Source organism: Chinchilla lanigera, unplaced genomic scaffold, assembly GCF_000276665.1.
Source record: "Chinchilla lanigera isolate Chin_1 unplaced genomic scaffold, ChiLan1.0 scaffold00065, whole genome shotgun sequence".
Classification (NCBI taxonomy): Eukaryota; Metazoa; Chordata; class Mammalia; order Rodentia; family Chinchillidae; genus Chinchilla; species Chinchilla lanigera.
This window is the reverse complement of record NW_004955466.1, coordinates 8,458,010-8,470,521: the sequence shown is the minus strand read 5'-3', so window position 1 is coordinate 8,470,521 and position 12,512 is coordinate 8,458,010. Positions and strand designations below refer to the sequence as shown.

At 45.1% G+C, this 12,512-nt stretch overlaps 1 long non-coding RNA gene across 2 annotated transcripts; it reads left to right on the top strand.

The window, feature by feature from the left end:
• The first annotated feature begins 2,662 nt into the window (after positions 1 to 2,662).
• Positions 2,663 to 12,198, top strand: LOC102013708. Of its 2 annotated transcripts, XR_001236826.1 has the most exons (3): positions 2,663 to 2,892; positions 10,826 to 10,898; positions 11,823 to 12,198. It is a non-coding gene; the product is annotated as an uncharacterized LOC102013708 (long non-coding RNA). The 2 variants fall into 2 exon arrangements; XR_001236827.1 differs by lacking the exons at positions 10,826 to 10,898; positions 11,823 to 12,198 and adding an exon at positions 10,955 to 11,388.
• Positions 12,199 to 12,512: the final 314 nt, after the last annotated feature.

Sequence of the window (12,512 nt, the reverse complement as noted above, 5' to 3'; positions counted from 1 at the left end):
TTCTTCTCAGGGGATTTAACTATGAAATCCAAGTCCTCATCGGAAAAAAATGTTTCACAGGCTTTTAGAAGTAGAAGAGATGTTGGAGGTCACTTAGGTTCACCATCTAAACATTTCTGACTCAGGAAAGGATCCAGGTAGAAGGAGAAGGAATCCTACAATACAGTGGGGAGACTTTACACAGCAAGCAAAGATCAGATCGTGTCAACCTTCCCATTCATTCTGGACACTTTCCATCATCCGGGCTCATAAAATGGCTGACATCAAAGGGACAAAATGGAGGATGAGAGCTAAAAGTTTGACTTTTGTTTTATGTTTAAAATAAAGTGACAGTTTACTTTTTATTCTCTTTAATGGTTTGATTAATCTTGCATTCTTACAGCTGGTAACCTGACCAACTTCAAAGAAGATAAAAATATGTAATATAGCAGCCACTGTTAATCCTTTTCATTTTGTTCTGAAACCCTGTATCATTCCTATTGTTTTTGCTTTGTTTTGTTTTTGTCTATGTTGTTGGCATTTTGCTATTATTCTTTTTTTTTCAATTCTCTTTAAAATAAAATAAATAAATAAAATAAAGTGACAAACTGGGCATGGTGGTGCACACCTGTAATCCCTGCACTTGGGAGGCTGAGGCAGGATGATCATTGCAAGTTCCAGATCAACCTAGGTTACCAAGTGAGCTCAAGGCCAGCCTGAACTGTGTAGTGAGACCTGTCTCAAAAAGACAAAAAATAATAAAATAAAATAAAATAAAGTGGCAGGTTTCCCCATAACCCATTTCTTTAGCTTCTAGATAAAGTTTCTTGCCTTTGAGACCTCAGCTCTGATGATCAGAGCACAATTTCCACTGCCTGCAGCCTACAACTTCATCTTTGGCTCCTACTCTTTGGCCCAAGTTCAGCCTCTCTCCAACTCCAGCCATCTTCCCTGGCCTCCTGGGAAGACTCTGTTGCCTGATCTTTATTGCTCTTTTCCCACACTCCATTATACAGCGAGATATTGGCCTCTGAATTTATTTATTAGGACTCGGATCTATGATATACAATCCTCTCTTCCTGTCTGACCCTGTACCTATGCAGCAGGATGAGAGGCACTGCTTGTCATTAAACAGTCATGCAAAATAAGCGCCCAGAAAGGAGGGCCAGGGGCTTGCAAAAGAGCTCAGCCTCAGGAGGCCCTCCAGAGCCAAAGGGTTTTTTCAAGATTTCACACTCAAAACATAGCAGTCCAGACAGGCAGCCGGAGGCGGCTTCTTGTGGGGGAAGGCACGGCAACAGGCAACCTTACACCCACATGTCTGCCCTCACTTAGTTCGCAGGCTATGTTTTAAAACATTAGCATTTTCCCTAATAAATCTCCTCTTTGTCGTTCTCATTCACCATCTTAAAGGCTATAGGTTCAACGGGATATATTTCTCTATATATTTCATTCATGTTGTTCATAATTTAAAATCATACAAAAAAGTATATACTGAGAAATCTCTATCCCACCCCTAAATAGACTTTCATATTTTGGGATAGTTTTAGATTTACAGAAATACTAGAAAGATGGTATAAAAAATCCTCGTGCAGTGTTCATTTGTGGTACTGGGAAAGTTCCTTTGTGGTGCTTGAGATGGAACCCAGAGCCTTGTACCCGCTAGGCAAGTGTTCTTCCAGGAGGGTTCTTCTGAGCAGCCTCGCCAGCCCCTCTGCTTTGTTCTTATCCTACGTTTGTGTCACAATCAAGAAACAAACATTGATTGGTCTGTTTCTATTGATGCCATACTTTGTATTTCACTAGTTGTCTCATGGATGTCCACTTCCCAGCTCAGGATTCTGTTCAGGAATCTGTATTCATTGTCCTGTCTCTTTGGTTTCTCTAGCTGAGGTTTTCCCAAGCTTCTCCTGTTCATGATGACCTTGACAGTCCTGAGAAGTGCTGGGTTGGGTATCTTGTAGAACGTCCCTCATTGGTTGGACTGATGTTTTTCTCATGATGAGACAGGGCTGCAGGTTTGATGTCAGGGGGACCGCAGAGGTGGACTGCTATCTCCATCCCAATCGATGCTGTCCATGACTTTTCACCCCTGATGCCAGCCTTGAGCACCTGGCCAGCGTGATGTCTGCCAGGTTGCTCCATTGTGTGGTTACTTCCTCTACCCCGCTTCTCATAATATCCTCTTTGAAGCAGGTTCCTGCTGCACTCAAAGGGTCTACAATGTTTCTTATTCTGTCCTTGGTAGAATGGCAAGTCCTTTAAGAACACCAAGCCTTTCCTAAGGCTAGTCCTCTGGCTGCAACTTTCTCCGGGGAGCTGGCGTCCCACCAGGACACACATTCTCAGAAGCACATCCTGTACTTACCGGACAACTGGGCTTCACACCCTCATTTCAATCATGTTTTCCAGAGCCCTTTGCGGCAAAAGCAGGCTCGACGGTGATGAGCACCACAGCCTCCTTCTGAGGGGAATGTGCTCTCCACCATATTTCAATGGCTTTGCACTGGATTTTGTTTGGAGCTGAGTCCTGAGAGATGGCATGTATCTCACGGGATGGGCAGTGGCTGGGGGCAGAGGAACACACACCGGCTTGTACTTACATGTGTGCTGTGTAGCTGTAGCTCTGGAACTTTCCACCAGGGAGTAAAAGCCTTGAACTCCATTTTTGTTTCAGCACTGATTCCTGAGCTGTGGGCTTGAGAAATTCATTTTGCCTCCTGGAGCCTCTGAACCACCCCCCGCCAAGTGGAGATGACAGCATAAGCCCCCAGCAGAGCAGCCTGCTCGAGAAACACTCTGTGCCTGAATCGGATGGAATCAAGACGGCAGCTCTTGATGCCCAGGTGGTTGCACACAAAGTCAGGGGAGCACAGATCTCCCTTTCTGCCTTTGTACAGGGCGAGCAGCACGGTGAGCATTCTAATATTTGTGAATTCTTTGAAGTTCTGTGAGAGAGCGAATTCTACTGATATATGGGGAAGTGTCTGTTACAGCAGCACTCCCCTTCAGTTTGTTCATTTTATAGACATCAACAAGGCAAAACAACCTACTCTGATGAAAATATATAAATACTCTTGCAAGTTTCGGGGAGTGGTGATGCATGCTTGTAATCCTAGCTACTCAGTAGGCCGAAACAGGAAGATTGCAGGTTTGAGGGCAGCCTGGGCAATTCAGAAAGACCTTGTCTCAAAATAATGTGAAAGATGGCTGGGGATGTAGGTCAGTCCTCCCTGAGTTCAGTTCCTATTACCACACACAAAAAAATGTTCTTGACAAAAAAGAAATATAATCTCCATAGCGGGAATGTTTTTAATGAGAAGCAAAATACCTAGGACAACTAGTATGGCTTGTAGAACTAACTGACAACATGAAAATTCATTTTCCTCAAGTCTGGCAGGACACTGCTAAAACTTCAGCTCTGCTATAGCACAGTCTTAGCTGTGGGTGAATTACGCTGTGTTGAGTTCTCAGTATTCAGCTGTTCTTAAAACCAATAGGCATTTATTGGCCTCCATTCTGAGCCAGGCTCGGTATAGTTATTCATCTTAAAGAGCATGAAAAATATTGTTCTACATGTCAGCACTACCTTCATGACTCATTAAAATCTTTTAAATACATTTTTCCAGGACCAAAGTATACATCGCCAAGCCAAAGATCATATTATTCCTCGGCCACACCTTCCAGAGAGTCATCTTCTCTCTGACACAAACCGCCCTGGCCCCAAAGAGAATCAGGAGAGGAAAGTATTTGTGGGATGTTGAGGGCCAATCAGATAAAAAGGATGTGACAAGTTGATGTGGGTTTATGATATATCAATTGGGGTGACAGATAGACTTGTGTGGGGCAACTTGTCGTATTCCTTTTGTGAGCCTTAATCATAAAAATATGGAAGAAAACTACATGTTGTGGCTGGAACATGGAATCCTGGGGTTCCCACTTGGGGCGATGTCTGGCAGTAGTTGGCAGACAGCCGTGGTTCTCTGAAGACCCTGCTCTCTTCATCCTAAAGGCAAACATCTGAACAGTCGTTCCTGACACAGATTTAAACTGTATGTCAGAGGGTGTCTTGTCCCATGAGCAGAGTGAGCCGCTGGCTGGTGACAGGGGAGGTCTCCCCACCCAAGAATGTTCTACCCACCTCAGCAGCCCCCCACGTCTGCAGGGCCCTCCACCAAGTCCTTCTGACATCTCCTCGGCTGCCACCACTGCGGGGCTTTTTCAACTATGAACTGATTGAGGTGGGAAATGCCTTCTCCCAGGATCTGCCATTATCAGCCTACGTTTCATTTCTGGATTAATTTAGTTGGGCTGGGGATGTACCTCAGTGGCACAGTGCTTGCTTTGCAAGCGTGAGGTCATGAGTTCGATTCCCAGTACCACGCACACACATAAACTGGGTTAATCTCATTACCTCAGAAAGACTAGCCCAAATAAGAGGACAAGTGGTATTTATTTATGTATTTTTATTTTTATTTTATTTTGGTTGTTGAGAAGAAAATTTTAGAGTAAAAGAATCTAGATGGACTGGCAGTGGAGAATATGGGTTAAGCATGTGGTTCTAAGAGTCAGGCTGCCACCCTTCCTAGTCTGTTACCTTCAAGGTTCATAGCTGCTTGATGCCTCAGTTTCTTCATTTACATAGCAGGCACAATAATAATAATAATGATGATGATCATGAGTACCCACCTCATAAGTTTCCAGTTGTGGGGATTAAATGAAATTGTTTTTTGTGGTTCTGGGGATTGAACCCAGGGCTTTCACGCTGATCTCCACCCCTAGCCCTTTTTTTATTTTGAGACAGAGTCTCACCGAGTGGATAAATTACCCAGGCTGGGCTTGCACTTGCAATCCTCCTGCCTCAGCCACCCAGAGCAGAGGCATGTGACACCACACCCGGCTTTAAGTGAGGACATTTTCATGTTAGTGCCTAAGACAAGTTAGACTATAGTACACGTTAAAGAAAGACATGACCCGCCAGACATTAACACAAGGGCCGTGTGGAGGGCATGGAAAACATCCCTGAGTAAAATGCACTCAAAAGCAAAGACTCAAAATCATTTTGCTAGCAATTTGTTTCTACCCCAAGTGTGGCCTCTACGAACTTTTCCCTAAGCCTCTCTCAGATACCTTGCAGGTGCATAATGTATTCATGCAGGAAAACATAATGTGGTACCTCATTTGTATGTATAATTTTATGTTTTGGTGTTAATCTAGTTAAGAAAGTACCTTCCAGGAGTCCATCCGCAATCAGCAAGAGGTAGGCCATCTGCTCTAGAGTCTGCGGGACCTTTCCGTTTACCTTATCCCGCAGGATGGGGAACACCTGCATATCTGGCCTCACAGGCCAGAGAGGAAGCTGGGATCAGGTCCACACTGGATCACTGCAGCAGTTTGGGTGACAAGTCATTTGGCTGTTGGACCCCCCAGGAGAGATGAAATGGTGCGTCCGGTCATTTGTACAGATACAAGGGCAGAAGCAAGGTCAAAAGTTGAAGCCTAGAAGACAGAGAGAAAAGCAATCTTTTAAAGTCTAGACAGCATATTAACAGCAAGAGCTTAATGTGTTGCCCTCCGTTTATGGGAGCTTTTTGCTGACAGCGTGGAACCTGAGCCTCTTTTCTCCTCATCTAGCAAGTTCTATTCTGCTATGTCGCTGGAGTCTGTGCATCTCACCGTGCCCTTCAGGGACATGACCAAAAGCTGTAGCTGGAGTCTGTGGGGCAGGGGGGGACACAGGAAAAGGAAAAATTTGAGACTTTGTAATATTGGGTAGGAGGTGAACCCATCACATCAGACATTCAGTCATATTTCAGTCTTTTCAAGATTTTTTTTTCCCTACTAGCAAATGAGAGAATACAGGGATCACCAAACATTTTCTGTATTTTTTCTACATTTTATTTTCCTATACTTTATTTTCTATATTTTATCTCCACCTGCATTTTTTCTTTCCTATTTATTCACTTAAAAATGATGCAATGGCTTTGATTAGAACGTTGGGCACTGTCTGAGGCCAGCGAAAATTCACCTTTCTGCAAAGCAATTTGGCAACGTGTAGCAAAAGGCCGTCCAAAAGGGCATCTCCTTGACTCAGAAATTCCACTGTTAGGAATTTATAGGAACAGTAGCATAAATATTTATATAAGAGAACGTTCCTCGCAGAATAATTATAGTACTCCCCCAAACGGAAATAATCCGAACGCTCCAAAGTAGATGGGTTCAGCAGTGGGAACGCCCCAGCCGCGGAGGAGCATTTAGCATCACTGCCCTGAAAGATTTCACTCGGGAGGGGTAGGTGTAAAGTGCACTGCGTTGGGGCGCTAGAACCTGGAGGCAGACAGCAGCAAGGACTGGCTTCTCCAGGTGAAAAAGGCAAGGAGCCTTTTAGCTGCTGAACAAATTATGCCTTCATCAGCAAGTTCAAAGCCAGGGAACCGCCCGCCGGCGCTCACCCCGGCACCTGAGCCAGCGGAGCAGATTTCTCATCATTTGCGGCTGGGCTTTGGTTACTAAGCCACCCACTGATCCTGTCGATGGCTCCTCTGAATAGCCCTATTCTGGATTGGAAGGAGGCTGTTTGATTAGAACAGTTTATATAACCGAAATCTGAGCCTGGAGGAAGAATTTGGCGGGACTGTTGATTGCACCGCCGCCGCCGCCGCCGGAGAGGGGGATGGAAAGGAAACTTCTCCAGAATGGGAGGGTCTTGCTTGCAGGCACTGCCTGAGAACAAAGTGTCCCCTGCACCCCACCCCTCCACACCACTCACGGGGGACCTGGCCCATCCGCAAACATGGGCTCTCCATTTGGGAAGAAAAGAGGGTTGTTTCTCTCCACCAATGGAGCAAGGTCAACTTAACAGGCCCAGGGCTGTAGAATGCCACATTTAATAGTCACTCCGTGGCCTCATCAACATTCCAACCCCCTTCTGTTTTTCAAAGCTCAAAAACATTTTCATAAAGGCTTTTTGGGGTGGGTTTTTATTTTTGCAAGAGTGGGCGTGTTTGTTGTCTTTTTTCCTCTTTAAAAATGATTTCATTTTTTTTTTCTTTTTCCTTTCCTGAATTTTAATGGGCCTGAAAGTAGGAGTCTGCCAAGATTTTTCACATTCAAAAAAAAAAAAAAAAAGGTACAAGATCTTCCTCTCTCCAAAGCCAACCTAGGGCACGTTTTCCAGGCCTTTCTCCCGCACCCGCGCTGGGGCCTCTTGCTTCTGATGCACACGCTTCCTGTTTTGTCTTTCATCTCATCTGGGCCTTGGGATAGACTCAGTCCCCATCTTGGAGACGGTTGTTTCACTTAATCAGGGAAACGTTAATTCCTCAGCAGGGAGAATAAAGTCATAACTCCCTTCAGAGGTTTATATTACATCCCCTAGGACCTGCCGAACAAGGAGCCCAACTCCCATAGCTCTGTTTTTCCGTCTGTAAAAAGAAAAACTGTAAAGTGTGCCCAGTCCTCAAGCACAGTAATATCAGGGAGCCATTTGGGAACAGTTTAGGTTGTGTTTCAGTCTCTCAAAAAGTACAGAAAAAGTGTCAGGTATTTTTAATTGAATTCATCTTAATATATACAAGTCAATTGTGTTTCGGTCTGTGTGTGTAGTAGGAGTGTGTATTCGCAAATGCATACATTACGGAGGTGAATGCAAAGTCTGTCTCCCCACACATACAAAGGCTTTAGTGGGCCCCCTTTTCTGTCCAGTCCCTGCTCCCACAAAAAGGGCCCAGAACCCAGGCCCATCAAGAATTATCTTTTGGAGACAGGGTCTCGCTATGCAGTCTGGGCCGTTCTTGAGCTCACTTTGTAGCCCAGGCTGGTCTTGAACTTGCAACAATCCTCCTGCCTCAGCCTCCTGAGTGCTGGGATTACAGGCATGCACCACCACACCCTGCTTAGGAAACACAGTTTTATTAAAGTAAGTATGAATAGATGTGTATCACTACTATAATTAGTTCTGATGGGGAAAGGAGTTACCTATTTCCTCTATGCCAGGATATCTTCTATTAGAAGATCCACCATCAATTTAATTTAGTATAATTGATTATACCCATCAGCAGGGAAATATAGACCAAGTCAGAGGCAGGAAAACACACATTAGCACTGAAATGTTTGTAAAGGAGGGCACTGGTTTTCTATGGTCAAGAGCACAAGTTCTGGAGCAGACCCCTGGATGAGATCCCTTGAACACTGGAATGCCATTGGCCTTGGGAAGTGACAACCTCTCTGTGCTTCAATTTGTTCACCTCACAATGGCATTAGTGGCATCTATCTCAAAAGAGTTCTGGCCAGGCGTGGTGGCACATACCTGTAATCCCAGCACTCGGGAGGCTGAGGCAGGAGGATCGTTGCGAGTTCGAGACCAGCGTGGGGTACAAAGTGAGCTCAAGGCCAGCCTGAACTGCACAGCGAGACCCTGTCTCAAAAAGACAAAAAAAAGAAAAAAAAGTTCTGACAGCATGAAAGGACTCAACACACATAAAGTGCTTAGAACCCTGTACTTGGTAACCAATTAACAAATGCTAATTTGCTAATCTAGATAGATCTTTATTTTTCTTGTTCTGAATCTGATGAAATGGAGAGACCTTCTCCCCAGAAAAAAAATACAAATCTGTGCAGACACACAAAATTTGCATACAAGTTCATAAGCTTCCAAGGCTCGGTGATGTCCCATCGCTGATCCACTTGGTGGAACCACTTTGGGTGGTGTAGTACAGCGGCTGACAGTCTGTGCCTTGGACCCAGGCAGACTCCGTTATATCCCTGAACCACACACTTACTATGCGACCATGGGCAAGTTCCATGGCATCTCCAAGCCACTTCACCTCACTTATAAGATGGAATTAATAACATTTTCTACTCTGGATGTGGCCTAGGGACAGAAATGGGTTCTGTGAGATACAGGCATTTGTTACAAAGAAATCTCACCATCATTTGAAGTGGAGAATATCCACTTCTCCCTAGCCTATTTCCAGCCACTCCTTTCTTCACAAAAGAACTAGGAATTGGCATTCTGGCTCCACAGTTCTGAAAACTGTCTCCTCTAATATGAATCAGGGGAAAGAGCAACAACAGCAACAGCCAGAAAATTTTTTTTTTTTTCAGAAAAATTAAACAAATAATGAGGCAACGTATTTCCAAATATTTAAGAAACTCTTACTTCACTAAGAGACCTAAGCAAATACTAAAGTGATGGTGGAGTAGGGTTAGAAGAGCCCCAGGTTTGCTCCTGGGAACTGATTTTAATCCCATCTCCCATGCCTCTCCCGCCCTAGGGACAACCAGGGACGGGAGCTGGGCTCAAAGCCTCCGCCCGGCCCCCAGCCACTTTGAACAGTGGGAGCCTGGTCTGTTTAAAAGAACTTTTCTAAACGGCCACAGGATCTAGCCTTTGGTAGGTAATGCTTTCTTATGCCCCACATATGTTTGTTTTCTGAAAAGACCATATGAAAATGCACTAAAATGTTCATAGTTGTTATCTATGAGAGATGGGGTAAAGATGGTTTTAATTTTCTCCTTTGTGTTTTTCTGTACTTTCTGTAAGTTGTTTCATAATAAGCATGCATTTTTAAATAATTAATCCAACAATTAGACGTTGGTCTTTATGCCTAGTACTTAGCTAAGCGCTGAGAATACAGCATCCATTACCTCCTCGTGTTTACAGTGAGGGAATAAGACACTGAATAAGTAATTACATCAAGAATTAATTGCTTCCAGTGACAACAGGCTCTGCCGAGAAACCTAGGGGACCCAGCAGCAGGGGAACTTGACCAAGCCTGGGTCTGGGAAGGCTTCCTTGACAAAGTGATTTTAAAGCTGAAATCCAAAGTTGGAGGAAAGAAAGAGGAAAATATTCCTGGTGGAAAGAATAGCATGTTCAAAGAGCCTGAGGAATGGTGAATTCTAGAAACTGAAAGTTCACCAGGGTGGCTACAGCCTGGGGTGAGGGGTGTCTTGGTTACTTTTCTCTCGTTGCTGGGACAAATTACCTGACACCCAAAATTAAGGAAGGAAAAGTTTATTTCGCTTACAGCTTGTGGAGGTTTCAGTCCGTACTTGGCAAGTTACAAGGCAGAGTGGCACATGGCAGAGGGCGACAGCTCATAGCGACAGAACACAGCAAAAGCAACAAACACACAGAAGGGAGGAAATGGCCAGAAGCAGCCTCTTCCTCTCCCTTACATATGCAAATGATCCACCCCAGGGCGGGTGTAGCTCTCGCACCCATAATCAATCAAACCCTAAAGGCCTGCCCCATGACCGCATGAGGCTTTGGGGGGACACCCAAACACAAACCATAACAAGGGGACATTCACATAAGACAAGGGTCCGGGCACACATGGCCTGGTAGATCTTGCTAATGGTTTTCACATTTTATTTTAGGAGAAATTAAAAAAAAAAAAAAATTAAGTAGGATATGGCAACATAAATCTGCATCCTTTTCAGAAAATTAAAAAAGAAAACAACTCATTCTAGACATTAAAATACTGTATAAAATCCTTTTCTCTGAAACATTAGCTTCTACTCTGTGCAGGGAGTGGGGATGTGGAGACCAGCCCAACACTGTGCCTGGTTCTGCAGCACACTGGAAAGATGGGAGCATGTGGCAGAAGACAGCAAACCCCTTTCCGCCCCCAGACCCAGGGAGTTGAGGCACCAGGTGACCCCAGGAGCATTCTGTCATGAAACTTCTGCTGTGAAAATGCAAAACAATGCAATTCCCAGACCAGCTTTGGTCAGAGCAGAGCTGGACAAAGGACGACATCTAGAACCTGACAAATCAGGGTGTTTTCAGCTCATGGGTGCAAAGCTAGGTCAGTGTCAGTTAACTGTGGTTCACACACAGGTGATGGCCCGGGTCCCCTGTCCTCACACGGTGTGAAAAGAAGCAGCACGCCAGCATGGCGTTACTTGCGGGGGTGAGTCTGAGTTTGCTTCAGTTATACTTAAAGCCCACTCTTCCCTATTATCTTAGGGAAGGACTGTGCCAGAAGCAATCAGCCACTTGGCCATGGAGTAACAGATGAGATGTTTCCAGCAAATGCTCCTCGACAGCGTTGCTAAGTCAACGAGGCACGTCCTGACCTCCAGGGGGTTGGGAATGGCAGAGGGAACTGCCAGTCCCAGGCCTGTTCCTGGAGAAGCTTGGAGATTTAGTGGGCTCTGGAGCTGTAGAAACCAGCATCTGGTCGTCAACCTTTGCCTGCAATGAACAGTTATTAAATATTCACATCAGTACGTGTGTCAGCCCTCCACTGGTCTTCCAACCTGTTCCCCATTATGCCTCACACTTTATATACCCCAAATGCAACAAGAAGAAACTTGTGAGCCTTCTATAAAACCTGCTGCTGACATCAGGGTGGGTCTTAGAGGCTTATGGTTGTCCTAATAAAACCAAAGAATGTGTAACTGGCTGTAGCCAGCAGACCACCAACTTCTTTATTGTTGAAGCACAAAAGAAAACTCTGGTAAACCTGCTGTACCTGAGGCATAGCATGTGGCAGCCTTTTAGCCCTTAAAGACTGTTCTACACTGAGTTTAAGGTAACACCGATGTATTTCTTTTCCCTCGCATATGATGGGTCTAGTAAGTCACGTGCTTAGACAAGACATAACTGCTGAGGGAGTGGTTACGAATGACAGATTGAAGCATGTAAATCAATTTGAAAATTTTTAAGCATAAATTCAAACCAGATCTTTCAGGCCAGCTTTTCTGCAGACAAGAGGCATGGGGCAGAAAAGGAGCCCAAACCGAAGAGGAGGGAGGCAGATCTAGCACTGGGGAGAAGGTCACCTGTGACCCCAGTATTTTCTTTATTTCTTCCATCTTTGACCTTCATGCAGGGCCTTGATATACTATGCCTAGTGTGGTGCACACGCAGGAAGTGACCCGTGTCCGCAGAGCAACGGCAGAGAATTCGCACCATCAACTGAGAGGAATTAAATACATGAAGAAGCGACATAGTGAGGTGTGGGTGAGTAGTAGGAGCTAGTGAGGGAGAGGAGAGAGCCCAGGCACTGTCACCAGCAGGACCTGTTCCCACCCATAACCAAAGAGACGCCTGCGAGAATTCAGCAAAGGAATCTGGCAGTGCAGCCTGCGCCCGTCAGCCTCCAGGGGCAAGAAGCAGGCAGAGGATACATCCGAGGGGCAAAAAGAAAATGACCAGCACAGGCTCCTCATATTATTCCATCTGTTCTCTTACTCAGACTCATTAGCACCCAGACAACAAACGTGAACGAAAAAGTAAGGCTCGTGCAAGTGTTGTGTTGTTGGTCCTTGCGCTGAAGAGTTTGCAAGCAGCAGTGAGAAGATATACGGTGGGGAAGGAAAGGGCTTCCTCTGTTCCCCAAATCCCTCCCAGAAACAGGTGGTGTTTGATATCTTCGTGGGATGAGTCTCCCGGGGAGACTGGTTAGACGTGATGGACAAGGTCTTCCTCCCAGCGTGTTTTGATTCACCGGACAAATACCAAGGCCTCTTACAACATGTTTACCTGTAAAAGACACTTGACTCATAAGCTTTATTAATAC